We start from the raw sequence: 26046 nt of genomic DNA, 5'->3' as shown, positions 1-26046 counted from the left end.
ATCTTGTTTATGGTTTCCTTTGCTGTGCAAAAGATTTAAGTTCCATTAGGTCCCATTTGTTTATTTTTGTTTTTATTTCCATTTCTCTAGAAGGTGGGTCAAAAAGGATCTTGCTGTGGTTTATATCATAGAGCTTTCTGCCTATGTTTTCCTCTAAGAGTTTTACGGTGTCTAGCCTTACATTTAGGTCTTTAATCCATTTTGAGTTTATCTTTGTGTATGGTGTTAGGCAGTGTTCTAATTTCATTCTTTTACATGTAGCTGTCCAGTTTTCGCAGCACCACTTATTGAAGAGGCTGTCTTTTCTCCATTGTATATTCATGCCTCCTTTATCAAAAATAAGGTGACCATATGTGTGTGGGTTTATCTCTGGGCTTTCTATCCTGTTCCATGTATCTATAGTTCTGTTTTTGTGCCAGTACCATACCGTCTGATTATTGTAGGTTTGTAGTATAGTCTGAATTCCGGGAGCCTGATTCCTCCAGCCCCGTTTTCCTTTCCCAAGATTGCTTTGGCTATTCGGGGTCTTTTGTGTTTCCATACATATTGTAAAATTTTTTGTTGTAGTTCTGTGAAAAATGCCAGTGGTAGTTTGATAGGGATTGCATTGAATCTGTAGATTGCTTTGGGTAGTATAGTCATTTTCACAGTGTTGATTCTTCCAATCCAAGAACATGGTATATCTCTCCATCTATTTGTATCATCTTTAATTTCTTTCATCAGTGTCTTATAATTTTCTGCATACAGGTCTTCTGTCTCCTTAGGTAGGTTTATTCCTTGGTATTTTTTTCTTTTTGTTGCAGTGGTAAATGGGAGTGTTTCCTTAATTGCTCTTTCAGATTTTTCATCATTACAGTATAGGAATGCAAGAGATTTCTGTGCATTAATTTTGTATCCTGCTACTTTACCAAATTCATTGATTAGCTCTAGTAGTTTTCTGGTAGCATCTTTTGGATTCTCTATGTATAGTATCATGTCATCTGCAAACAGTGACAGCTTTACTTCTTCTTTTCCGATTTAGATTCCTTTTATTTCTTTTTCTTCTCTGATTGCTGTGGCTAAAACTTCCAAAACAATGTTGAATAATAGTGGTGAGAGTGGGCAACCTTGTCTTGTTCCTGATCTTAGTGGAAATGGTTTCAGTTTTTCAACATTGAGGACGATGTTGGCTGTGGGTTTCTCATATATGGCCTCTATGCCTACATTCTGGAGGGTTTTTATCATAAATGGGTGTTGAATTTTGTCGAAAGCTTTTTCTGCATCTATTGAGATGATCATATGGTTTTTATTCTTCAGTTTATTAATATGATGTATCACATTGACTGATTTGCGTATATTGAATAATCCTTGCATTCCTGGGATACACCCCACTTGCTCATGGTGCATGATCCTTTTAATGTGCTGTTGAATTCTGTTTCTTAGTATTTTGCTGAGGATTGTTGCATCGATGTTCATCAGTGATATTGGCCTGTAGTTTTCGTTCTTTGTGACATCTTTCTCTGGTTTGGTATCAGGGAGATGGTGGCCTCATAGAATGAGTTTGGGAGTGTTCCTCCCTCTGCTATACTTTGGAAGAGTTTGAGAAGGATAGGTGTTCGCTCTTCTCTAAATGTTTGGTAGAATTTGCCTGTGAAGCCATCTGCTTCTAGGCTTTTGTTTGTTGGAAGATTTTTAATCACAGTCTCAATTTCAGTACTTGTGATTGGTCTGTTTATATTTTCTATTTCTTCCTGGTTCGGTCTCGGAAGGTTGTGCTTTTCTAAGAATCTGTCCATTTCTTCCAGGTTGTCCATTTTATTGGCATAGAGTTGCTTGTATTAATCTCTTGTGATCCTTTGTATTTCTGCAGTGTCAGTTGTTACTTCTTTTTAATTTCTAATTCTATTGATTTGAGTCTTCTCCCTTTTTTGCTTGATGAGTCAGGCTAATGGTTTATCAATTTTGTTTATCTTTCAAAGAACCAGCTTTTAGTTTTATTGATCTTTGCTATTGTTTCCTTCGTTTCTTTTTCATTTATTTGTGATCTGATCTTTATGATTTCTTTCCTTCTGCTAACTTTGGGGTTTTTTTGCTCTTCTTTCTCTAATTGCTTTAGGTGTAAGGTTAGGTTGTTTATTTGAGATGTTTCTTGTTTCCTGACTTAGGATTGTATTGCTATAAACTTCCCTCTTAGAACTGCTTTTGCTGCATCCCATAGGATTTGGGTCGTCATGTTTTCATTGTCATTTGTTTCTAGGTATTATGTGATTTCCTCTTTGATTTTTTCAGTGATCTCTTGGTTATTAAGTAGTGTATTGTTTAGCCTCCATGTGTTTGTATTTTTTACAGATTTTTCCTGTAATTGATATCTAGTCTCATAGTGTTGTGGTCAGAAAAGATACTTGATTCAATTTCAATTTTCTTAAATTTACCGCGGCTTGATTTGTGACCCAGGATATGATCTATCCTGGAGAATGTTCCATGAACACTTGAGAAAAATGTGTATTCTGTTGTTTTTGGATGGAATGTCCTATAAATATCAATTAAGTCTGTCTTTTTTAATGTATCATTTAAAGCTTGTGTTTCCTTATTTATTTTCATTTTGGATGATCTGTCCATTGGTGAAAGTGGGGTGTTAAAGTCCCCTACTATGATTGTGTTACTGTCAATTTCCCCTTTTATGGCTGTTTATGTATTGAGGTGCTCTTATGTTGGTGCATAAATATTTACAATTGTTATACCTTTCTCTTGGATTGATCCCTTGATCATTATGTAGTGTCCTTCTTTCTCTCTTGTAATAGTCTTTGTTTTAAAGTCTATTTTGTCTGATATGAGAATTGCTACTCCATCTTTCTTTTGATTTCCATTTGCATGGAATATCTTTTTCCATCCCCTCACTTTCAGTCTGTATGTGTCCCTAGGTCTGAAGTGGGTCTCTTGTCGACGGCATATATATGCGTCTAGTTTTTGTATCCATTCAGCCAGTCTATGTCTTTTGGTTGGGGCATTTAATCCATTTACATTTAAGGTAGTTATCGATATGTATGTTTCTTTGACTATTTTCTTAATTGTTTTGGGTTTGTTATTGTAGGTCTTTTCCTTCTCTTGTGTTTCCTGCCTAGAGAAGTTCCTTTAGCATTTGTTGTAGAGCTGGTTTGGTGGTGCTGAATTCTCTTAGCTTTTGCTTGTCTGTAAAGTTTTTAATTTCTCTGTCATATCTGAATGAGATCCTTGCTGGGTAGAATAATCTTGGTTGTAGGTTTTTCCCTTTCATCAGTTTAAATATGTCCTGCCACTCCCTTCTGGCTTGCAGCGTTTCTGCTGAAAGAGCAGCTGTTAACCTTATGGGGATTCCCTTGTATGTTATTTGTTGTTTCTCCCTTGCTGCTTTTAATATTTTTTCTTCGTATTTAATTTTTGATAGTTTGATTGATATGTGTCTTGGCGTGTTTCTCCTTTGTTTTGTCCTGTATGGGACTCTCTGTGCTTCCCGGACTTGATTGACTATTTCCTTTCCCATATTAGGGAAGTTTTCAACTATAATCTCTTCAAATATTTTCTCAGTCCCTTTCTTTTTCTCTTCTTCTTCTGGATCCCTATAATTTGAATGTTGCTACGTTTAATGTTGTCTCAGAGTTCTCTGAGAGTGTCCTCAATTCTTTTCTTTCTTTTTTCTTTATTCTGCTCTGTGGTAGTTATTTCCACTATTTTATGTTCCAGGTCACTTATCCGTTCTTCTGCCTCAGTTATTCTGCTATTGATTCCTTCTAGAGAATTTTTAATTTCATTTATTGTGTTGTTCATCATTTTTTGTTTGCTCTTTAGTTTTTCTAGGTCTTTGTTAAATGTTTCTTGTATTTTCTCCATTCTATTTCCAAGATTTTGGATCATCTTTACTATCATTACTCTGAGTTCTTTTTCAGTTGGACTGCCTATTTCCTCTTCATTTGTTTGTTCTGGTGGGTATTTACTTTGCTCCTTCATCTGCTGTGTGTTTCTCTGTCTTTTCATTTTGCTTTCCTTACTGTGTTTGGGGTCTCCTTTTCACAGGCTGCAGGTTTGTAGTTCCCATAGTTTTTCGTGTCTGCCCCCCATGGCTATGGTTGGTTCAGTGGGTTGTGTAGGCTTCCTGGTGAAGGGGACTAGTACCTGTGTTCTGGTGGATAAGGCTGGCTCTTGTCTTTCTGGTGGGCAGTTCTGCCTCCGGTGGTTTGTTTTGGGGTGTCTGTGACCTTATTATGATCTTAGGCAGCCTTTCTGCTAGTGGGTGAGGTTGTGTTCCTGTCTTGCTAGTTGTTTGTCATAGGGTGTCCAGCAGTGTAGCTTGCTGGTTGTTGAGTGGAGCTGGGTCTTAGCGTTGAGATGGAGATCTCTGGGAGAGCTTTCGCCATTTGATATTACGTGGAGCTGGGAGGTCTCTGGTGGACCAATGTCCTGATCTCAGCTCTCCCACCTCAGAGGCACAGGCCTGACACCTGGCCGGAGCACCAAGATCCTGTCATCCACACGGCTCAGCATAAAAGTGAGAAAAAAAGAAAGAAAGAAAAAAAATAAATAAAATAAAATAAAATTTTAAAGTTATTAAAATAAAAAATAATTGTTAAAAATTTTTAAAAATTAAAAAGTAATTTAAAAAAAGAAACAAAAAAAGAAAGAAGAGAGCAACCAAACCAAAAACAAATCCACCAATGATAAGAAGTGCTAAAAACTATACTAAAAAAAAAAAAAAAAAAAAACCCCAAAAATTGGGCAGACAGAACCCTAGGACAAATGGTGAAAGCAAAGCTATACAGACAAAATCTCACACAGAAGCATACACATACACACTCACAAAAAGAGGAAAAGGGGAAAAAATAATATATCTTGCTCCCAAAGTCCACCTCCTCAATTTGGGATGATTCGTTGTCTATTCAGGTATTCCACAGATACAGGGTACATCAAGTTGACTGTGGATATTTAATCCGCTGCTTCTGAGGCTGCTGGGAGAAATTTCCCTTTCTCTTCTTTGTTCGCACAGCTCCCTTGGGTTCAGCTTTGGATGTGGCCCTGCCTCTGCGTGTAGGTCGCCTGAGGGCGTCTGTTCTTCGCTCAGACAGGACGGGGTTAAAGGAGCAGCTGCTTCGGGGGCTCTGGCTCACTTAGGCCGGGGGGAGGGAGGGGTATGGAAGCGGGGCGAGCCTGCGGCGGCAGAGGCCGGCGTGACGTTGCACCAGCCTGAGGCGCGCCGTGTGTTCTCCCGGGTAAGTTGTCCCTGGATCACGGGAGCCTGGCAGTGGCGGGCTGCACCGGCTCCCAGGAGGGGCGGTGTGGATAGTGACCTGTGCTCGCACACAGGCTTCTTGGTGGCGGCGGCAGCAGCCTTAGCGTCTGATGCCCATCTCTGGGGACCACGCTGACAGCCGCGGCTCGCGCCATCTCTGGAGCTCGTTTAGGCGGCGCTCTTAATCCCCTCTCCTCGCGCACCAGGAAACAAAAAGGTAAGAAAAAGTCTCTTGCCTCTTCGGCAGCTCCAGACCTTTTCCTGGACTCCCTCCCGATTTGCAGTGGCGCACTAGCCCCTTCAGGCTGTGTTCACTCCGCCAACCCCAGTCCTCTCCCTGGGATCTGACCTCTGAAGCCCGAGCCTCAGCTCCCAGCCCCCGCCCGTCCCGGCGGGTGAGCAGACAAGCCTCTCGGACTGGTGAGTGCTGGTCGGCACGGATCCTCTGTGCAGGAATCTCTCCGCCTTGCCCTCCGCACCCCTGTGGCTGCGCTCTCCTCCGTGGCTCCGAAGCTTCCCCCCTCCGCCACCCGCAGTCTCCGCCCGCAGTCTCTGCCCGCAGTCTCCGCCCGCGAAGGGGCTTCCTAGTGTGTGGAAACCTTTCCTCCTTCACAGCTCCCTCCCACTGGTGCAGGTCCCATCCCTATTCTTTTGTCTGTGTTTTTTCTTTTTTCTTTTGCCCTACCCAGGTACGTGGGGAGTTTCTTGCCTTTTGGGAGGTCTGAGGTCTTCTGCCAGCGTTCAGTAGGTGTTCTGTAGGACCTGTTCCACATGTAGATGTATTTCTGACGTATTTGTGGGGAGGAAGGTGATCACCACGTCTTACTCTTGCGCCATCTTGAAGGTTCCCCCCCCCGCCCCAGGTATTCTTAAGTGAGTCAACTACAATCTTGGCTAAGTTTGGAGACAAGCTGGTTTGTCTTATTCTCTCCCTTTTATTGAATTTATTATCAATACCATATAATTTCACCTTAATTACATATACCTTTCACCTTACAATTGTTTTATTTCCGTTAACTCACTGGTAATACTCAACAGGATAATACCTATCTTGTCTATTACAGGCACTGTTTATTTATTCCATCCAACCACCCAACATTCATTTGATGAGTGTCTGTCACAATAGGAGCTGGTACAGATTTTTAAGAAATGAAACATGACCTCTGCTCTTAAGGAATTATAATCTAGTAATGGAGATAAACATACATACATGAATATATCATGATGATGTTGTAGTGAAGGTCACACAGCTGATTACTGGCAAGAAGTCAGTAGTCTACTGACTAGGACTCAAATATGGGTTATTTTGACTCTTAGACTCCATTCTTTCCCTGGTGAGCAGTGCATTGTATGTGAGAGTGTTTAATGAAAGATGTATACATTTATGTATTTCCACTAATGTGTAATTTAGGAGCACAAGCTTAAACATGTTTATTGCTTATCTTACCAACTGAAGCGCTCCATGATGACTCATAAAGCCTTGTGTTAGCAGTCTTTCAAAGTTATGTGCACACAGAACAAATTATTCCTCTGCAAGAGTTTCAGAACCAATGGAGCAACCTTTGAATTCCTGGAACAGATTCAGTGCTCTAAAAAACCCATGTACAGTAACAATAAATTGAGTCCAAAGCCACACAAAATTTAGCTATAAAATCATAATAAAGTCTTATCGTCACAGGGTATTCATGGTAGCTGAATTTCTACAGATTGATGATTGCTACTCTTTGCAATCTGGGAGGGCTTATTTCTGATTAAGGAAGATACTTTCCTAGTTTGAGATTGGGGAAAAACTAGGAATTATTGATCCCTGCTCTTTCCTCATTGGTTCATTTTATTTGAATTCCCTAAAGTAATTAGCTTCATAGGGTATTGCTAGCCCTTTCTTACAAACTTTCCCCACATATCGAAGAATATCTGAAACACAAGACATTCTTACATCAATGCCACATTAAGTTTAATTAATGTATGGCCCTGTGTCATACAAATATTTCCTGACATGTCAGGTTCTTTCTTTTTTCAGGCCTTTCATGCATACTCTGCTCTGGCTGGGAGTTGTCTTTCTCCCACTTATTATCCCCAGAGCTAGCTGTGCATCTCATCCTTCAGATCTCAGTTTAGATGCTACCTCCCACTCCAGCCTTGCTCTCAATCTTGATGCTCATTAATTCATTCATCCTTTTATTTAACACGTTTATGGACGTCTCACCTGGTATATGCCAGGCACTGTTAACTTCTAAGTGTTAGGATACAATGATAGACAAAAGCTGAAGAGATTTTTGCCTTCTTGGAGCTTACAGTGAGGAGAAGGAAGACGACTAAGCAAGTGACCATGAAAGGAAACATTAAGTTGCAACTGTAAAGGCACCATGAGGGGGAGGTGCCCATGCTATGAGAAAGAATCAGAGTCTAACCATTCAGGTTGGATAAGCAGGACTTCCTGAAAGAGGTGAGAACATCATCTTTTTTCTGGGAAGGTCACATGGGTATTTATTTAGAGAGAATAACATGAACAAATAGTTGATTTTAATCAGTTTTGTTATCTGAGCCCTGGTCTCTGCTCTGGCTTGAGTGAGGTTTGTTATGACAGCGTAGGGCAGGGTCAGTCACTGTGCTGTGGGTATCCTTGTGGATGAGCTTCGAGCCTTAGCTGCTGTGCAGAGAAGTAGATAACCACTCCTCTGAGGGCTGCAAGCAAAGGAAAGAAGACAATTCATAAAGACTTTTCTACTTGAAGGCATTCAGTGTGGCCACCTGGACACTGTGGACCTCTTGTCTGTCAAAGTGGCTCATCCCAAAGAAACCAGGAGTCACTTCAAAACAAGAATCAAAGGGCAGATAAAGAGAATCTCCTACATCTTCCATAAGGGAGTAGAAATAAAAGTAATGATGAGAAGTGTTCTCTCATCTATTTTCTAAAAGAGTTTTTCTAAGGCTGGTATTTTTCTTTCTTCTATGATAAAATTTACTAGCTAAATCATCTGGGCCTGGGTTTCTTGTGGGGAGATGGTATTCAAGCAGTCCTCAAATGATATCAGAATCACCAGGAAGGTCTGTTAAAACACAGCTTGCTGAGACTGCACCCCCAAATTCTGATTTCATAGGTCTGGCTGGAGTGAGGCCTGAGGATTTACATTCCAAAAAGTTCCCAGGTGTACCTGATGCTGCCATTCTGGAGAACCACACTTGGGATAACCACTGCCTTAACAGGAATAGGGCTATTCGGATTTTCTGTTTCTCTATGTCATTCTTGATAAGCTGTATTTGTCAAGAAATTTGTTCATTTCATCTATGTTGTGATATTCGTTGGTATGCTGTTGCTTACCATCTTTTTAATGTCTATAAAATCTGCAGTGATGTTCAGAGCACAGCATCTTGTTTTTCAACTTCATGGCTGTTATGGACTGACTTGTGTCCCCACCTTCCCCCCACTCCAACACACACAATTTGTGTGTTGAATTCCTAACTCCTACTTCCGCAGAATGTGACTGTATTTGGAGATAGGGCCTTTAAAAAGGTAATTAAGGTAAAATGAGGTCATATGGGTGGGCTCTAATCCTGTATGACTGATGTCCTAGTAAGGAGATTAGAACACAGACAACACATAGATAGACACAGAGAGAAGGCAATCTGCCAGTCAAGTACAGAGGCCTCAAAAGAAACCAAACCTGCTGACACCTTGACCTAGGACTTTTATCTTCCAGCATTGTGAGAAAACAAATTTCTGATGTATTATCTATCCAGTTTGTGATATTTTACTATGGCAGCCCTAGAAAACAAACACAGCAGTACTTAGAATTTTTAAATTTTATTTATTTTTTCTTTGACTCATTTTGTTGATTTCCCCCACTGACTTGGGAGGATCGAATCTGTCTTCTTCCCTATAGTATTTCAGCATCTAGCACAGAGCAGAACATAATATTTCCTCAATAAATATTTGTAGCATGTTGACAAAAGACACTAAGTGTGAGTATGTCACATTGCCATTGAGAATTCCTGGCTGACTTGGGGCTCTGAATGACCACTCTCTTCCTCTACTCTCATGGAGACACTGTTCTGCCCGTGAAATCTTGGGATATGTGCTTCCCTTGGTTATGCTGCCTGCATTTCCTGAAACTCAAAGAAAAGTACTCACTTCACACTTTTTCTTGGAGAAGAAACATCTGGACGAATCTCCATGAGGGTGGGTTATTCATTCCTTCTCCAGTTTTTGCACACAGTACATTCTGAATTTTCTGATTCAACAAATCTTCTGATTCATCTACCTTTCTGATAGATCCCAATGGAGGTGCTGTTTTCTCACTTCTGCCAGCTCCATCTCCCGTTAGTGCTGGGGTCTGCTCTACTGGTTCCACTCCCTAGGAGTCCATGGGCCACATATGTGTCTCCAGCTGTCACATTACTTCCAGCTTGGGGTGTCTTTATTTGAATGATGCTTACAATTCTCACAGAGAAGGAGGAAACATTTCTTTTCCCTGGAGAATACCAATTTTCCCCCTTTCTCTTTCTGAATATCTTGAACTGGTTAAAACTTTGGGTCCTGAAATCTGCCGCTTATTAGGAGTGTGAATTTGAGAAATGTATTGTAAATCTCTTTAAGCTTAAGTTTTCTTCTCTTCAAAAGGAAGTAGTAATTTCTTGAATTAAGAGAGATATTGCACCTAGAAAACTCTTAATACATCTAGCAAATGATGGTGATATTATGATGATCATGATGACGATGACGACGATGATGATGATATTTTTGGCTTCTTATTAAACATTTTTTTATCATGGAAAATTTCAAATAACTCTATACTATACAGAGAGAATATAATGAAGCCCCACGTACCCATCACTCACATGGCTAGTCTCACTCTACACATACCCTCAGATGATGTGTTTACTAGAGACAGAATTGTTCTCAGGCTCCTTTAGAAACCTTTTATCCTACAGTTAACCTGAAAGAACCTTTTGCTATTGGTCTCCACCAACATTTGGATTTGAGATTTCCTTTCTTTTCTTTTCTTTTTTTTATTTTAAGATTTTTTTTTGATGTGGACCATTTTAAAGTCTTTATTGAATTTGTTACAATATTGCCTCTGTTTTATGTTTTGGATTTTTGGCCACGAGGCATGTGGGATCTTAGGTCCCCAACCAGGGATAGAACCCATACCCCCTGCATTGGAAGGAGAAGTCTTAACCACTGGACCCCCAGGGAAGCCCCTGGATTTGAGACTTCTGTGTCTCATGTATTTTACTCTCGCACTTGAGATGGAAATACAATAAAAACGTTACTCATTGAGATAAATGAGGAAAAAGGTTAGAATCTAATTCAGTTAGAACTTGTCAGCCATTTAAAGACAGTTGTAGTTTTATGATTTTTAAAGTCTTAGAGTAACTCAAATTAAACTAACTATTGGGAAGCTGAAGTCTTTTGGGATCTATTTTGATGACTATTAGAGAGATATTTAAAGGACTATCTTAATAGTCTGTAAATATGTGCTTATAAAAATCTTCTTTTTCTTAAATGAGGTTAAGTATGTTCCTTGGAATTTATGTTTTAAGGAAATGTTGCTATCTGAAATTTTCAGAAGAACAGAGACAATGGTAGGTCAAGATAAAATTGCCTTTCATTCACTGAACAGTTATCCAAACAGTTATAATAATTTCTATTATCTATTGAGTATCTACCATATGTCAGGGCTTAACATTGTCTTATTTCATTTAAATTCTTACAGCCATTCTCTTGTGGCATTATCCTTTTTTAAAACTCATAGAGGTTAAAATATTTGCCCAAGTTCATATAGCTAAGAAGAGGAAGAACTGGAGTTTGAAACAGTTCTAACTAACTTCAAAGCCCATGTCCCTTCCTCTATGCCTTGCTTCAACCCAATAGCAGAGGCAAACTCACATGTGGCTGACTATCATCAAATGGGCTGAGAGCTCTGGGAAACATAAGTATGAAGTATTTGGGAACCCTAGGGGAACTCAGAGCAGGGTACCACTAACTGACCTCAGGAATGTTTGTTAAGGCTTCCCAGAGGGAAGGCTGATGTGCCTTGAAGGATGATTAGAAAAAAAAAAAATTAAAACAGTGTCTGTTCAGTGAAAAGTGGTCAAGTGTTCTTGTGGGGCCAGAGGTGCTTTTATAAAAAGTATACAGAGTAGAGTAGATAGAACAGAAGCCTGGGCCCTGGGAACTAACAATCTGGGTTCAAATTCCAACTCTGTCACATACAAGCTTGTCAAGTGCTTTAAATGCTATAAACTTGTTTCCTCAGATGTAAAAGGAGAGCAACAATCGTTCATACCTCATAGGTATTAGAAGGAATAAATTAAAGGAGATGATGCGTATAAAGCATTTAGCACACTGCCTGGTCGCAAGGCTTGACATTCTCCCCTTCCCTCACCCGGTTTCTTCCCCAGCTGCCAGGAATCAGAGCAGTGGGTCCCAAAGTGTGGTCTGTAAACCAGCAGCCTCAGCAGAACCTGGGAACCTGTTAGAAATGCAGTCTCCTCTCTACCCTACATCTACTGAATCAGAATATCTGGGGATAGGGACAAAAGCGGCCTGAAATTTAATGAGCCCTCAGATAATTCTCAGGTATGCAAAAACTTGAGAAGCATTGCTTGAGTTCTTTCGAGGCTTAGTTAACACATCACTACGCAGAGGACGGTCACTGGCTGTCTGCAAGGTCCTCTTTTTCATTAGCCCACTGTAAAGACATTCTCCGAACAGAAAGTGTCATCCAGCGCTACAAACCACACGACTAGAGCCTGCCCAATGCCCACAGGGCAAGTAACTAAACTACCCCGCAGGGTAAAAATTGGTCAAACTGAGCCGCATGCGCAGGCGCAGTGCTCCGCGGAGCGGGCTGGGGGCGGTGCCTCTAGGGCCTTGGCAGGAAACCGGAAGCGGAAGCTGAACGTCGTCTGCTCAGAGGCAGCGCCACAGCCGGGGGAGAGCAGCAGCAGGTAAAGGATGCTCTTGTGTGGGGAAAGGGGAATTACCCCTACAGTATCTAATTATTTTCCTCGTAGCCTTTCTGACTGGGTGTAAACTACTTTCCATGAACATAAACATTGCCGCTGGTGAGGCCTCCATAGATGTCAGTATAGTGTCAGAAGTGACAGACGTTCAGTTTGAGTTCCGAGAACTCTCTCGTCTCACTGGAGATGAGAAATTTCAGGAGGTAGTGATGAAAGTGACAAAGTATATACATTCCCTGCCTGGGAAGAATGATGGGTTAGTGCCCATATTCATTTAAACCAACAGTGGCTTCTTCCCTTCAGTGGATCTTCACTCTTGGAACCAGAGCTCTGCTGAAGCAGTGGATCCAAGGAAGAAAGAAAGAAATTCAGTTGCTACAAGACTCTGTTGAAGCCGTAGAGGAATAAAAGAGCACCTGCTTCAGCAGTCTGAGCCCAGCAAGCTGAGTTTTGTGGGAGAAGTTGTGGATGGCAAATTCTGAGTCAAGATGCATTTAATGTGTTTTTTGCTTGGGAACCCTGGCTCTGGGTGTAAGCTATGGTCTGACCGCTGACCACATGGAGCTAGCTGAAGCCTTTATGGTGACCTATTACCAGATGTATCATCAGTTTAGGAGTGGGGTGAGTCCAGAAATTTTGTACTTCAACGTTAACCCCAAAGTTAGTCGTAAGGATATGGGGATCTGGCCTGAAGAGAATTTCAACCTGCTTTGACTAGAGACAGTGGAGAGTCTGTTCTGTCTGTACTGTTCAGTGGGGACGAGGAATACCAGGATCAGGGGTGGGAGATCCTAAAGTATTTCAACAGATATACCAACATCCAGTCAGGTGTCTATTTTTTTTTTTTTTTTTGGCTGCGTTGGGTCTTCGTCGCTGCGCGCAGGCTTTCTCCAGTTGCCGCGAGCGAGGGCTACTCTTTGTTGCGGTGCGCGGGCTTCTCATTGCGGTGGCTTCTCTTGTTGCGGAGCATGGGCTCTAGGTGCGTGGGCTTCAGTAGTTGTGGCTCGCGGGCTGAGTAGTTGTGGCTCACGGGCTTAGTTGCTCTGCCGCATGTGGGATCTTCCCGGACCAGGGCTGGAACCCGTGTCCCCTGCACCGGCAGGTGGATTCTTAACCACTCTGCCTCCAGGGAAGTCCCCAGGTGTCTATTCTTCAATCAATAATGTTCAGAATCAAATCCCAAGAGACAAGATGAAAAGTTTCTTTCTATGATAAACTCTAGGTACATATATCTTCTCTTTTCAGATGACATGGACTTCCTCAACCTTGACAAATATGTATTTAATATAGAGGGTCATCCCCTGGCCATCTGGACTTCAGCTTAAAAGACTTGGAACAACTCCCAATCATGGGACTTTTCTGGATTGAACATCGTGTATAGTAGAATTTTCTTTTAAGTTATAGATAGGCAAGCCAATTGCTTATGCATAAAATGAGTTATCCTTTGACCTTTAGCCATGAGGATGTGCAGCCCAGTTGGCTACTGTGAGCCAGACAAGTTCCAAATCTGGGCTGAAGATGTCAAGTCCAATGGGACAGCTGGGGTCCAGGACTCCTTGGAAGGCAGGGTACCTGTGGGTTTTTCAGGGCAGATGCTGGTGGTTTTGAATCCATCCTCATGTATTTCTTTAGGTGGTAATTCAGGTTGACTTTAGGGTTTGTTTCTATCTGTGCTTTCTAGATCAGGACCACTGTAAGAATGAGAAATAAAATCAGCAAAGTTTTGATTTATAGGAAACAAAACAAAACAAAAATCTACCAACAACACAAAATCCTGCCAAACAGCCTGATTTGTGTTGTCAATTAGCTCCTTTTGGGGGAAGCTGCACTGCTGTTGGGAGAAGAGAGAGGCTTATAACTGGTGACATAGTTGATGGACCCTGGCAATGGAGGCTAATGGGGAAGGCAGAGACAGACTAAATATGCCCTGTGGAAGGACAGGGTCCTGTTGAGCTTGGTCAGCTTGTGATTTAAAAAGATATTAAGGAAAAAATAATTGGTTGCAATTCCAGTGACACTTGCCAGTGTCATTCTCACTATTAATTGAGTTACCATACTGTGCCCAATAAAGTTTTAACAGAGCGAAGCATGGCAAATTTGTAGACCCAGCAGGTTGCTGATTGGGGCTGCACAGTCTGGCTTCTGCTATGAACATGGAATGATGGGCTATCAACTTTACATTTACCCTCCAGCTGGGCTCTCTCAGCTGTTTGGAAGAGCCAAGCCAGGTGAATATAGGCAGTAAGTAAAAGGAACAACCTAGGAACCCATGCAGTTAATAGTGAGAGAGAGGTTTAATAATGGTTATTTGGTTAGAGAGGTACTGTCTCAGAACAGTAGAGAAGCATTGTAGGACAGTGAATAAGAGCTCAGATTCTGGAGTTGGTGAGACCTGATTTGATAGTTTGAATTATTGTTCTGAAAATATTCCTCCTTCATACAGCACTGTAGAGTTCTATACTTCCCTTCTACACTGATGTTGGGCGTAGTCATGTGACCTGCTTTGGGATGTTAGCAGGGGTGATGGAAGCAGAGGCTTGAAATGTGTGAGGCTTGTGTGGTTGGCCTGCCCCCTTGTGCTCTGGTTATCCATCACAGGAAGGACGTGGTTCTGGTAGCCACTCTCCTTTCAGCCTGGGATACAGAGTAAGATAATGGAGTCGACCTACAATCTGCAGCTGAGGGTAGCTAATCAGCTGAATCATAGTTGACCTGAGCATTCCTGAGCCTGAACATAAATGCTGTTGTAAGTCACTGAGCATGGGAGTGGTTTGTTATGTAGCTGGCCTAGACACTTGGGTACAAATACTCCCTCTGCTGCCTTCTAGTAGTACAGTTCTGGCAATATACCACTCTCTTTAAGCCTTAATTGTGTTATCTACAGTATGGGCAGTGTTATAACTATCACACGGGTAGCATTAAATGAACTAATACATATAAGTGTGCTTCATTATATCATGTACTTAATGAACATTAGATATAGTTTAGAGCTATAAGTATAATAATCATGGCTACAATTTATTGAGCACTTACTACTGTACGCCTGAATCTAATTCAGATAATTTGCCTCTTTGTTTTTTTGATTGATATTCCTTGCAACTCCAAGAGATAATTATCAATATTATGTTATCGATGTAACATATTAATATTATTATTAATTCCCATTTTACAAATGAATGCTCAGAGAGGTTAAGTAACTTGCACAAAGTTGCATATATAGGAAATGGCAGAGTTGGGTTCTTTTACTAGTCTGCTTTACCCTGTGGGTTATATTCTTTGCACTGTGCTAAACTTTTTCATCCAAGTTTATGACTACAACTAATGTCAGTATAGTGCACCATGATTAATGAGGCACTTTGACATTATTGGAGGGACATACAGTCCCTCCAATAGCAAAGTTAGACATACAGTGTTGTGGCCCCCAAGAGATTTTTTCTTTTTTCTGGCTGCCAGGAAATCACCTTGGAATCAACACATGCAGATCCCCCTCATTCACTAGGATGGGTGTGATCACTTTAATATCACGTAAGGAGCATCCTTTTAGAAGGATTAATGTGTTTAAAGCCACAGAGGCTAGTTCTACTTAGAATGGTGGGATGTGCGTTTCTCAAGTCCCTGGGTAGCCACTCTTACAAGGGTAGACAAGCAGCCCCATATTCTGAAGGCAGAGGCTGTAATCAGACCTTGTTAGTTTTGAGGGCATCAAAAGAAAAGCAGCCTGTTTCCCTGGTCAGGAAAGAAGGTGGATAGGTGGTTTTAGATCTGAGAGGCAGAGGATAAACAAACAAGAGTGATCCAGTACTCCTGGGGCAGGATAGTTCCCTGGAAAGTGGCTGTATACAGGAACTGCAAGTGTTGGTCATTAGATCTATAAATGGCAGAAGTCCAACTTTGGGGCTTTGTTGGTTGAGCCTAACTTTAAAGGGACTGAGACTCACTTCTTTCGAAGAATGACTGCAGGCTGTGCTGGCATCTGGAGCAGTGAAATATCACAGCAGTAGATCCACACAACTTTCGTAAAGAACCAGCTCCAGCAAAGAGACTAGAGCAGGCCTGTTGACTAATCAGACTCGATTTTCCATTTCCCTGGGTAAGAAAAAACCTTTTCATGGGTCTCTAAAGCCCTTGATTTTCTTGAATAATTCATGGAAATGAGGAGCTTCAAGAGGGAGATACTGGCTTTATTGCTAATAAAGCTAATAGAAGTGAAGTGACTGTTATTTGTATCTCCCGTATGTGTAGCTCTTTGTATCTGTTATGTATAGTCAGGAAAACCAAAGCTTGGAGACATGCCCAGAGATTTACAGTTAAGAAGTGATGGCACCAGAACTCAGATTCTGGTCTTTTGATTGTACTTCCTGCCCCTCCTGCCTGGTTCCCTCAATCTGCCTAGGTGGAAGAGCTCTGTACTTAGAGTTGTTGCCCTGCCTACGTAAGACTCACATAAGGCAGTGTACAAGTTTAACAAGATTGATGCATTGAGGAGACTTGAGAAGTTTATCAAAACAACTTCAGACTGAACATTGGATACCTCTGTTTATAATAGGTTTTGTTTTTCACGTTATAGGGTTTTTCCCACTGGCCGCTTTACCTCACTTGGTCCTCATATTCACACCATTTCCCTACCCTCCCCCCGCCGCCCACTTATCTGTCCCTTCTTTTACCTCTCCATTTCTCTCAAGAGGAAAAAACAAATTCCTCTTATCTCATGGTTTTCTTCTTTGTTCCCTTGGCTCTTGCTTATACCCATGTCCCCAGAGCTTCACCTTCTATCCCAAAGACTTATCATTTTGCCAGCAAAGTCATTTCTCTTTCTAAGAGAAATACTGTTACCAGCTTTTTTTTTTTTTTAATTTTTTATTTATTTATTTATTATTTATTATATTTATTTGTTTGTTTGTTTATTTATGGCTGTGTTGGGTCTTCGTTTCTGTGCGAGGGCTTTCTCTAGTTGCGGCAAGCGGGGGCCACTCTTCATCGCGGTGCGCAGGCCTCTCACTGTCATGGCCTCTCTTGTTGCGGAGCACAGGCTCCAGACACGCAGGCTCAGTAGTTGTGGCTCACGGGCCCAGTTGCTCCATGGCATGTGGGATCTTCCCAGACCAGGGCTCGAACCCGTGTCCCCTGCATTGGCAGGCAGATTCTCAACCACTGCGCCACCAGGGAAGCCCGCTTTTTTTTTTTAACATCTTTATTGGAGTATAATTTTTTTAACAATGGTGTGTTAGTTTCTGCTTTATAACAAAGTGAATCAGCTATATGTATACATATATCCCCATATCCCCTCCCTCTTGCATCTCCCTCCCACCCTCCCTATCCCAGCCCTCTAGGTGGTCACAAAGCACCGAGCTGATCTCCCTGTGCTATGCAGCTGCTTCCCACTAGCTATCTGTTTTACATTTGGTAGTGTATATATGTCAATGCTACTCTCTCACTTCATCCCAGCTTACCCTTCCCCCTCCCCATGTCCTCAAGTCCATTCTCTACGTCTGTGTCTTTATTCCTGTCCTGCCCCTAAGTTCTTTAGAACCTTTTTTTTTTAGATTGCATACATATGTGTTAGCATACGGTATTTGTTTTTCTCTTTCTGACTTCACTCTGTATGACACACTCTAGGTCCATCCACCTCACTACAAATAACTCAATTTTGTTTCTTTTTATGGCCGAGTAATATTCCATTGTATATATGTGCCACATCTTCTTTATCCATTCATCTCTCGATGGACACTTAGGTTGCTTCCATGTCCTGGCTATTGTAAATTGAGCTGCAATGAACATTGTGGTACCTGACTCTTTTTGAATTATGGTTTTCTCAGGGTATATGCCCAGTAATGGGATTGCTGGGTCGTATGGTAGTTCTATTTTTAGTTTTTTAAGGAACCTCTATACTGTTCTCCATAGTGGCTGTATGTTACCAGCTTTTAAGACAATTTATTCGTGCATCAAGTGGTGCATGCATTTCCCTTATTGAGGAATTACTATGTGTCAAGGGCTGTTCTAGGTGCTAGAAAAACACTAGTGAACGAAACAAAGTTTATGCTTTTATGGAGAGAAATAAACGAGAGCACTTTTGTATGTAATATGGTGAAAATATAAGGAAAAAATACAGCAAAGGGAAAAATAAAGCATGGTAAGGGAGTAAGGAGTCTTGGGGGAGAGTAGTTAGTTCATATAAAATGTTTATATATATATATATATATATATATATACACATATATGTATGTATATATATGTATATATATAAACTGACATATCAGAAGGAAGTGAGGAAATGAACCATACTGATAATTTAGAGAACAGCGTTCCTGGAAGAGGAAACATCAAGTGCAAAGGCCTTGAAGTAGAAGTCTGCTTAGCTGTTTCAAGGAAGAGCAGAGACTAATATGGCTGTATTAAAGCAAATGAATAGGAGTGGGGTGGAGTGTGACTGCTATAATTCATATTATTAAGAACCTTAAGGGTGATTGGAAGGAATTATGGTCTTATTTGTATCTCTAGTATGTGTAGCTATTTGTATCTGTTATGTACAGCTGGGGACACCAAAGCTGTGAATGAAATAGGAAGCCATTGGAAGGTTTGGAACAGAGGAGTGAGCTGAACTGACTTATATTTCTAAAGGATCTCTCTGGTTGCTGTCTTGAGAATAGATGCTGAAGAGCCAAGGGCAGAATGGCGGAGGTAAGGTGGAACACAGAATAATCCATGCGAGAATTGAAGGTGGCTTGGTCCAGGGATGTGTGGTGGTAAGAGGGGTAAGAAGTAGTTGGAGTCTCCATATAATTCGAATGTAATGCTGGAAGAATTTGATGATTGGTTACCTGTGGTAACCTAAGACAGAAGTGATAAGGACGTCTGAAGCTTTTTGGATGAGCCCTTTGAAGGATGGGGTTACCATTCGTCAAATAGGGAAGACTATGGAAGGAGCATGCTTGGTGGAAGATGATCAGCAGCTTAGTTTTGGGCTTATGTAGCCTGGAGACGTAAGCATGTAGATGTCAATCAGGGAGTGGAATATTCTAGGCTCAAGTTCATTGGGGAGATCTGAGCTAGAGATATAAATTTTGGAAGCATCTGAAACTGATGGCTTTGAAAACCATGAAATTAGGTGACATCACCCAAGGAATGGTGATCATATTCAGAGAAGAGATGTGAGGCTTGGAGCACTGCAACTTGGAATGGAAAGGAGAGGAGAAGACAGCAAAGGAATGGCCTCTTTTCCCCCCTAATTACCTACTTTAAAAATAGTCATTCATAAATATGAAAATGAACATATTATTCAGTCTATAAATGATTCTTGGTGCATATATTGTTAGTAGAACTTTTATAATAACTGGAGGCATGTAGTAGACACTTAAGAACTATTAGTTGAATGAAGAGCGAATAAAAGAATGACTGACTTACTTCATCATCTTTCCCACATTGTCTGAGGCCCACAGAGGTCTTTTTAGCATATGATTTTGGGGTGCTTATTGCCCCTTTGTGTGTGCACTGGAGTGTACCCCAGACTACTAGAGGAGAATATTGTCCCTGAATGGTGCACTTCCTTATCCCTCGCCTCTGTGGACATGGGGTGATCTGTTCAGGCAGAGCTCTCTGTGCGTCAAGAGCCTATTTAGAACTGGTAATATCACCACTTTGGGCAAATGCCAAGACAAATCACTCAGACCATAAGTAGAGAAGGAATTTTTTTGCAGGGGATGTTCAGGAAATTGAGCTCTTTTGCTGAGAGCCCTGCAGCCTGCCCAAGACAGGGCAGATAGGCAGCTGCCTCACCTCATAGATTTCAATTTAGAAGCAAAAGGAAAATACAATAGGATTCTTATTATATAGAGTTTTAAATATCACTGAACAGTCTCCCTCCTGCTCTCTGTCTGGCCCTGTTCTGACTTTATTTGGAAAATAAGATTTTCATTTCTCTGTGGGTACTGGCAGCACAAAAGCCAGGGAGCTTCTGCCTCCAGTCCCTGTTCGATCAGTAGAGGGGAGCCCTTGTCTTTTTCGGCCCACATTTCTAACCAGCATGTCTGTTCCCTCTGAAGGGAGGGCCTGGGAGCATCTGTGAGCCCCTATGGAGATACTAGAAGACTGTTTATTTCATATTTCACAAAGCCTACATGACTCCTTCCTGATGTTTCTACCTGGGGGTGAATCCAGCTGTCCTCCTATGATACAGAGTCAAGTCCATTTATTTGTAAGGCCTCTTCAGAGAAACCTTCAAGTTACAAAGAAAAAAAAAATCCTCTTGGACTAGCTCAAGTGGAAGGGTAGTTTGAGGTAAAGATCCTGTGATAGCTCATGAAAATCCAGGGAAAGCTGAGCAAACATACCTCAACAATAGCAGAAACTGAAGTAGCTCCAGGGGACAGCTACTCTCTGTATCCATCATTTCCTCAGCTTCCTGCTTGCCTCTTCTCTCCTGAGGTCTTCTCATTTTTCACTTCTTTCCCAATCACATTTCCCTGAGTACTATTCTCTCAATAGTTGGTATGTATGTGTCCCCATAATGACCATCCCAAAGCAAATGTTACCTGACCTTTAAGTACAAATGCTACTGCCCCATGAATGTTTCCAGTTAGTGAAATCCTCCCTGGGTGACTATAGCCAGTATCAAGGTTATAAAAAAAATTGTTGGCATTGGAAGTCACAGAAATGTAGCACAAATCTGGAATTAGTGGTAAAATCATGTGTAATTTGTGTCAGAGACTGACTAGTTGTTCATGAAACCATTTTCCATTTCCCCCAGAGCATAGCTAGACTACATCCCCAGCCTTCCATGCAGGTAAGTGGGGCCGTAGGACTGAGTTCTGGCCAATGGACTGTGGGCAGATTCTAGGCAAATCTAGGCTTGGCCCACCTCCTGTGAGTGATTCTCCATTCTTTGTCCCCAGTTTACAGCTGAACTAAGAGGATTCCAAGGACTTAGAGGACTGTGGAGCCCAAGGTGGAAGGAGCTTGAGTCACTGAATGACCCATTTCCCTGTGGTTAACTTGTACTGGACTGTGGTATGAGAACTTGCCTGTTTCTATGTTAAGTTACTTACATTTTGGAGTCGTTACAGCATTAAACCTCCTCTGACTGATATTTAAGTGTTACAGGGGTGGTTATCAAAACCAAAATATTTCCCTCCTTACTGGTCTCTGTAATAGACACACATGGCAATGTCATCTGTGCAAAAACAGGCACAGGCAGACAAGATTATATTTAATGGGCCTTTTATTTCCTACAACAATCCCCTTTCATCCCTGATGGGGAAGGTTTCTGAGAGCAGTTGATGGGGAAGCACAAGGGAATGTTTTATGATTATAGCAAAGGGTTAGTGGGTACCTGTGTGAGTGTGTGTGAGAGTGTGTGTGTGTGTGTGTGTGTGTGTATGTGTGGTAAGCACTGAAATAAGCCTCTCCAACCATTATAAAACCTTCAACTCACCAACCTTTTCCTCCTTTCGTCCCCCTCCTCCTTCCTTTTCCTCCCTCCCTCCCTCCCTCCTTCCTAGATGCTTAATCTGTGCTAGGCAATAGAATCTACTGGCTTAGCGTCTAGATGTTTCAAGCAACAGGAGCCCTTCCTGTTTTTACCAGTAATTATAGTTCATTGGAGTCATGAGATAAATAAGGTACTTTTTTGGCAGATAGAATTTTAGGAGATCTTATTGGCACCATTTCCTAATCCAAGCTTGACTCAGAGAATAAGGCTTTCACAAGATTACATAAGCTTTAAAATTACAATAACTTCTCACACTCTCATCACAACACCATACCCATTCACATCCATATGTCAAGATGTGGGTGTCGGGAACATTATTTCTATCTCGTGAGAATAGCATCATCTCCGTTTTTGATATCCGGATAGGCTGAGATCAAACTCCCACAGCATTTTCACTCCCTCCATCCCCCTCACTATGTCATAGTGAGTCTCAATTATTTATATTATGGAGAGAGAAATTAATTTTTGTAAGGAATACTGAGTACTGTATACTTACACTGTATAGATATTTAAAAAGTAAAGATTGGAGCAGAGTAGTGACATGGTCTGATGTCTTCATTTTACAAATGAGGGAGGGGACTCTCAGAGAAAATGAAGAGAGGTCACGCAGTGAACAAGTTGCTTTTCTGGGTCTAGAACTCTGATCCTTGGGACAAAATAGTAGTGGATGTACATTGTCCCTTTATGTCCTTTTCCTTATTTGTAAAACAAACACATCAGACCATGTCATTTCATTTCCCTGCTCAAAATCTTTTTCTTTTCCAATAGGTGTAAAGTACTGATACCTACACAGACCCTGACTGACTGCATGGAGCAGGGATCCCCTCTGCCAATTAGGAACATCCATTCTGAACTCCTGCTTGATCAAGAAAGAAACTTCTCACGTTACGTTTCTGAGATTTCAGGGTTGTTATGATACCCTGTTACAAGGGTGTTACCTTTAATAATAAAGGTGGGCAATCTGGACTTTTTCTGACGGACCATAGTGATTGATTCAAGGAGTGGCCACACGTTTTAAGCGTGACCAATCAGAGCATTCCAGGAAACTTGCTATGTGACACAACAGAGATATAGTATTTTAATTTTGGGGGGAATCATAAGTTATAAAGGTAATATAAGCTGGAATTGCTGTGGCTATTCTTATTCCTTATGAAAATAACGAAGCCAACCCGGAGAAAAGCAGAGATGAGTGATGGTAAAAATGGGCTGTGACACCGTTTGAACACCTGGAATTATTTATGTCTAAATTCCTAGGCTTTGCAGCTATGTGAGTTAATTAATTTCCTTCTGTTTAAGTTAGTCTGAGTTGAGTTTCTGTCTCTTATAGCTGCAAGAGCCCTGGCTAATATAACCAGAAGCTAAAGTGAGAGTTGTATGTAATTGCAATGCTTTATGAAGTCTTAGAGTTCTTTGACTTTTTACCCTCACATAGTTTTTATTTAATTAGCTACAATGTGAAAGAGTGAGTAACTGCTCCTGGGGGAACCTGATTTGGTAACCTCTGGGTAGATTTCATGAATCCCTTTCAATTTCTAAATCCCTGAAGGGCCTGCCTCAATAGTAACTGGATTTTGTGTCTTGATAGTTTGAGAGAACAAAACATTTCTGTATTTCCTTAAAATGATCTGAGCCATGTTACCACCCTTGCAATTTTCCTCTGAGCTTGCCTTCTCATCTTGTCAAGCCCTTGAAGCAGCAATAAATTAAAGTAAGCATCAATAAACATATTTCCCTTCAACCCTAGTTGCCGGAAGTCATTTCTCTTTGGTCTGTTGACAAGTAGCAGGCATGATTCCAGCATGGAATACACTGTAGAGTTATTGATTTTTCTGTGTTAATAGAAACTTATTAAACTATCACCCTCTACTGGGACCTCTGCCTTACTCAGAAAGATTACTTTCCCTTAAGAAGCACTCCTAGGCTTCTTGTGACTATCCACGCTAATTAAAGTCTAAATCCCTTAGCTTGTTTGAAGTTTAAAATTCTCCACAAGCTGACCTGCACCTTACCTTCCAACCTTATTCCTGTCTCTGTCCTTTGGTCAGATTGCATTGCTTGTGTTTCCAGAACATACTTCTTACATTCCCATTACTTTGCTTTTATTCGTGATGTTTCTTTTGCCTGCAGTGCCCCTTCTCTGGTCTTCCTCCTTTTGTCCATAATTACTCATCTTTCCGGGTTCAGCTGGAATGCCGCATTCTCCATGAGGCCTTTCTTGATAACCTCAACTGGAATGAACCCCTCCCTGCTTGGAACTTGGCAGCACTTTGTGTGTGCTCCTCTTTTTTCAGTCACCACATTCACCACAGCGCTCGCACAACCCTAACCTCCGCAACCTCACAGTCAACCATCCCAATTTAATTCTCCCCAGTACAATGACAGCTGTCACCACTCTCCTCCCAGTAGCAACGCTGTGCAGTTCCAGAGCCAGAATTCAACTTTCAGCTGTCTGAATCCAAAACTGGAGGTTTTAACCGCTGGGCTTTACTACTTTTTCCCATGGTACATAAATTGGTATTGATGAATATGTCTTATTTTCAGGATTGCATTATAACCTTCCAGAAAGCAGGGTCTTCATTTAACCTCGTGAATGCTTAGTGGAGGACCAGGCCAATGGTAGATGCTTAATAAATATTTGGATGGATGAATGGTGAAATGGAGGTGTCCATTTCAGCAATGGTATTTTTTGCAGGAGCTGAAAAATTTTTTTTCATTGGCTTTAGAATCCTGGGAGTAGTAGAAGAGTCTCTTTTCTAATTATATGTGATGTGGATATAATAATTAAGTAATCTTCAACTGCAGGTTGGAGAAGAAAACTCAGAAGTACAGTGGGTATAAGAGGAAAAATAGTGTGAGAATAGTATTTGAAACCTAATGCATAGCCCGGATATGTAGTTAACTAAATTATTATGTGTTAATTTGAATTAATATATTAGAAGAGTGCATGGTGATATTAAATGATGTCATATATATTATATATATCTTGGTATCCTGGTTCAGGATAAATATCCCTTTCACTTTTTTCCCAAAGCTGCTGACTCCAAAGATCAGTAATTCTCAAACTAATTTTCTGACATGACATCTATGTTGGATGATCCTCATGTGAACAATTTCTAGTGGGCAGACCATAATTCCACCCTTCTCCCACACAGCAAAATATGTCAGAAAGCTAACAATAAGATTTATACTCTTTTAATTGTTATAATGATGTTCACATTCATGAAAAAAGCAATTGGTGATTTTGGTATTTTAACTATTATTGATAACAGATGGATTGTGACTGTATCTTCACAAGAATGGGGACATACTGCATTTCAAAACTTCTGCTATCAGCATTTTAAAGCCCAAGCATGGCACTTCCCTGGCGGTCCAGTGGTTGAGACTTTGCCTTCCAATGCAGGGGGAGCGGGTTCGATCCCTGGTCAGGGAGCTAAGATCCCACATGCCTCGTGACCAAAACACCAAAACATAAAACAGAAGCAATACTGTAAAAAATTCAATAAAGACTTTAAAAATGGTCCACATCAAAAAAAAAAAAAAAAAAAAAAAAAAAGCCCAAGCAAGCAGTATCTACTTTTTTCCAGGAAGATGCCTGGCAGAGGTCATGGTTGTGCTGGGAAGTTTGGTGCATTTCCATTGATTTAGACTAAGTCTTCGAGCAAGATTTTGAAAAGTCTTTTCCTTCAGAGGTAGGAAACTGATGAAAGGAGGGCATTGTACAAGCTAAAGAACTAACGACAAATGAAATGTCGCATTGGATCAGATCAGTACATCATCTAGCCCAGAATTTTGCCCTAATGTGGATATCAAGTCACAGCTAGTAATTTTAGAATATTTGCTCCTCATTATGGATAACATGAAAATGATTATAAACATTTTAAGGGCAAGGGCTGGGCTTTATTATAATTTTGGAGTTTCACATTACTACCTAGTACAGCTATGTACAATGGGAGCTAACACTTATTAAAATCCTACAATGAGATAAGCCTGTATTGGGCTGTGGTTTCATGTAATTCTCTCAACAGCCCAAAGAGGCAAATGCTCTTTATCCGCACTTTGAAGATGAAGAAGTTGAGGGTCCATAACAATTACCCAAATTCCCACATCTAGTAAGTACATTGGATGAGAATGAGGAGCTGTGTGGGAAGGATAGAGAGGAAGGAATCCAGCCTCTCTGGAAGTGCTAGGATATCCCAGGCATCTGTTTGAAGGTGTTTCTGGTGTGAAGAATAGGTTTTAAAGACCTGGATTAGAATCACTCACTACCTATGTGTCCTTTATGAGAACATAAGTCAAATACTTATTACAGTGCTTGACACACACTAAACAATTAATAAATGCTAGCAATAGTAAT

The 26046-nt window shown here is 41.0% G+C and overlaps 1 pseudogene; it reads left to right on the top strand.

Moving 5' to 3' along the window:
* Nucleotides 1-12288: 12288 nt before the first annotated feature.
* Nucleotides 12289-13533, top strand: LOC133099925 (endoplasmic reticulum mannosyl-oligosaccharide 1,2-alpha-mannosidase-like; annotated as a pseudogene).
* Nucleotides 13534-26046: the final 12513 nt, after the last annotated feature.

The sequence above is a fragment of the Eubalaena glacialis genome, chromosome 10 (genome assembly GCF_028564815.1).
Source record: "Eubalaena glacialis isolate mEubGla1 chromosome 10, mEubGla1.1.hap2.+ XY, whole genome shotgun sequence".
Lineage (NCBI taxonomy): Eukaryota > Metazoa > Chordata > Mammalia > Artiodactyla > Balaenidae > Eubalaena > Eubalaena glacialis.
The sequence above is the reverse complement of the archived record's forward strand: the minus strand, read 5'-3'. Positions and strand labels throughout refer to the sequence as shown.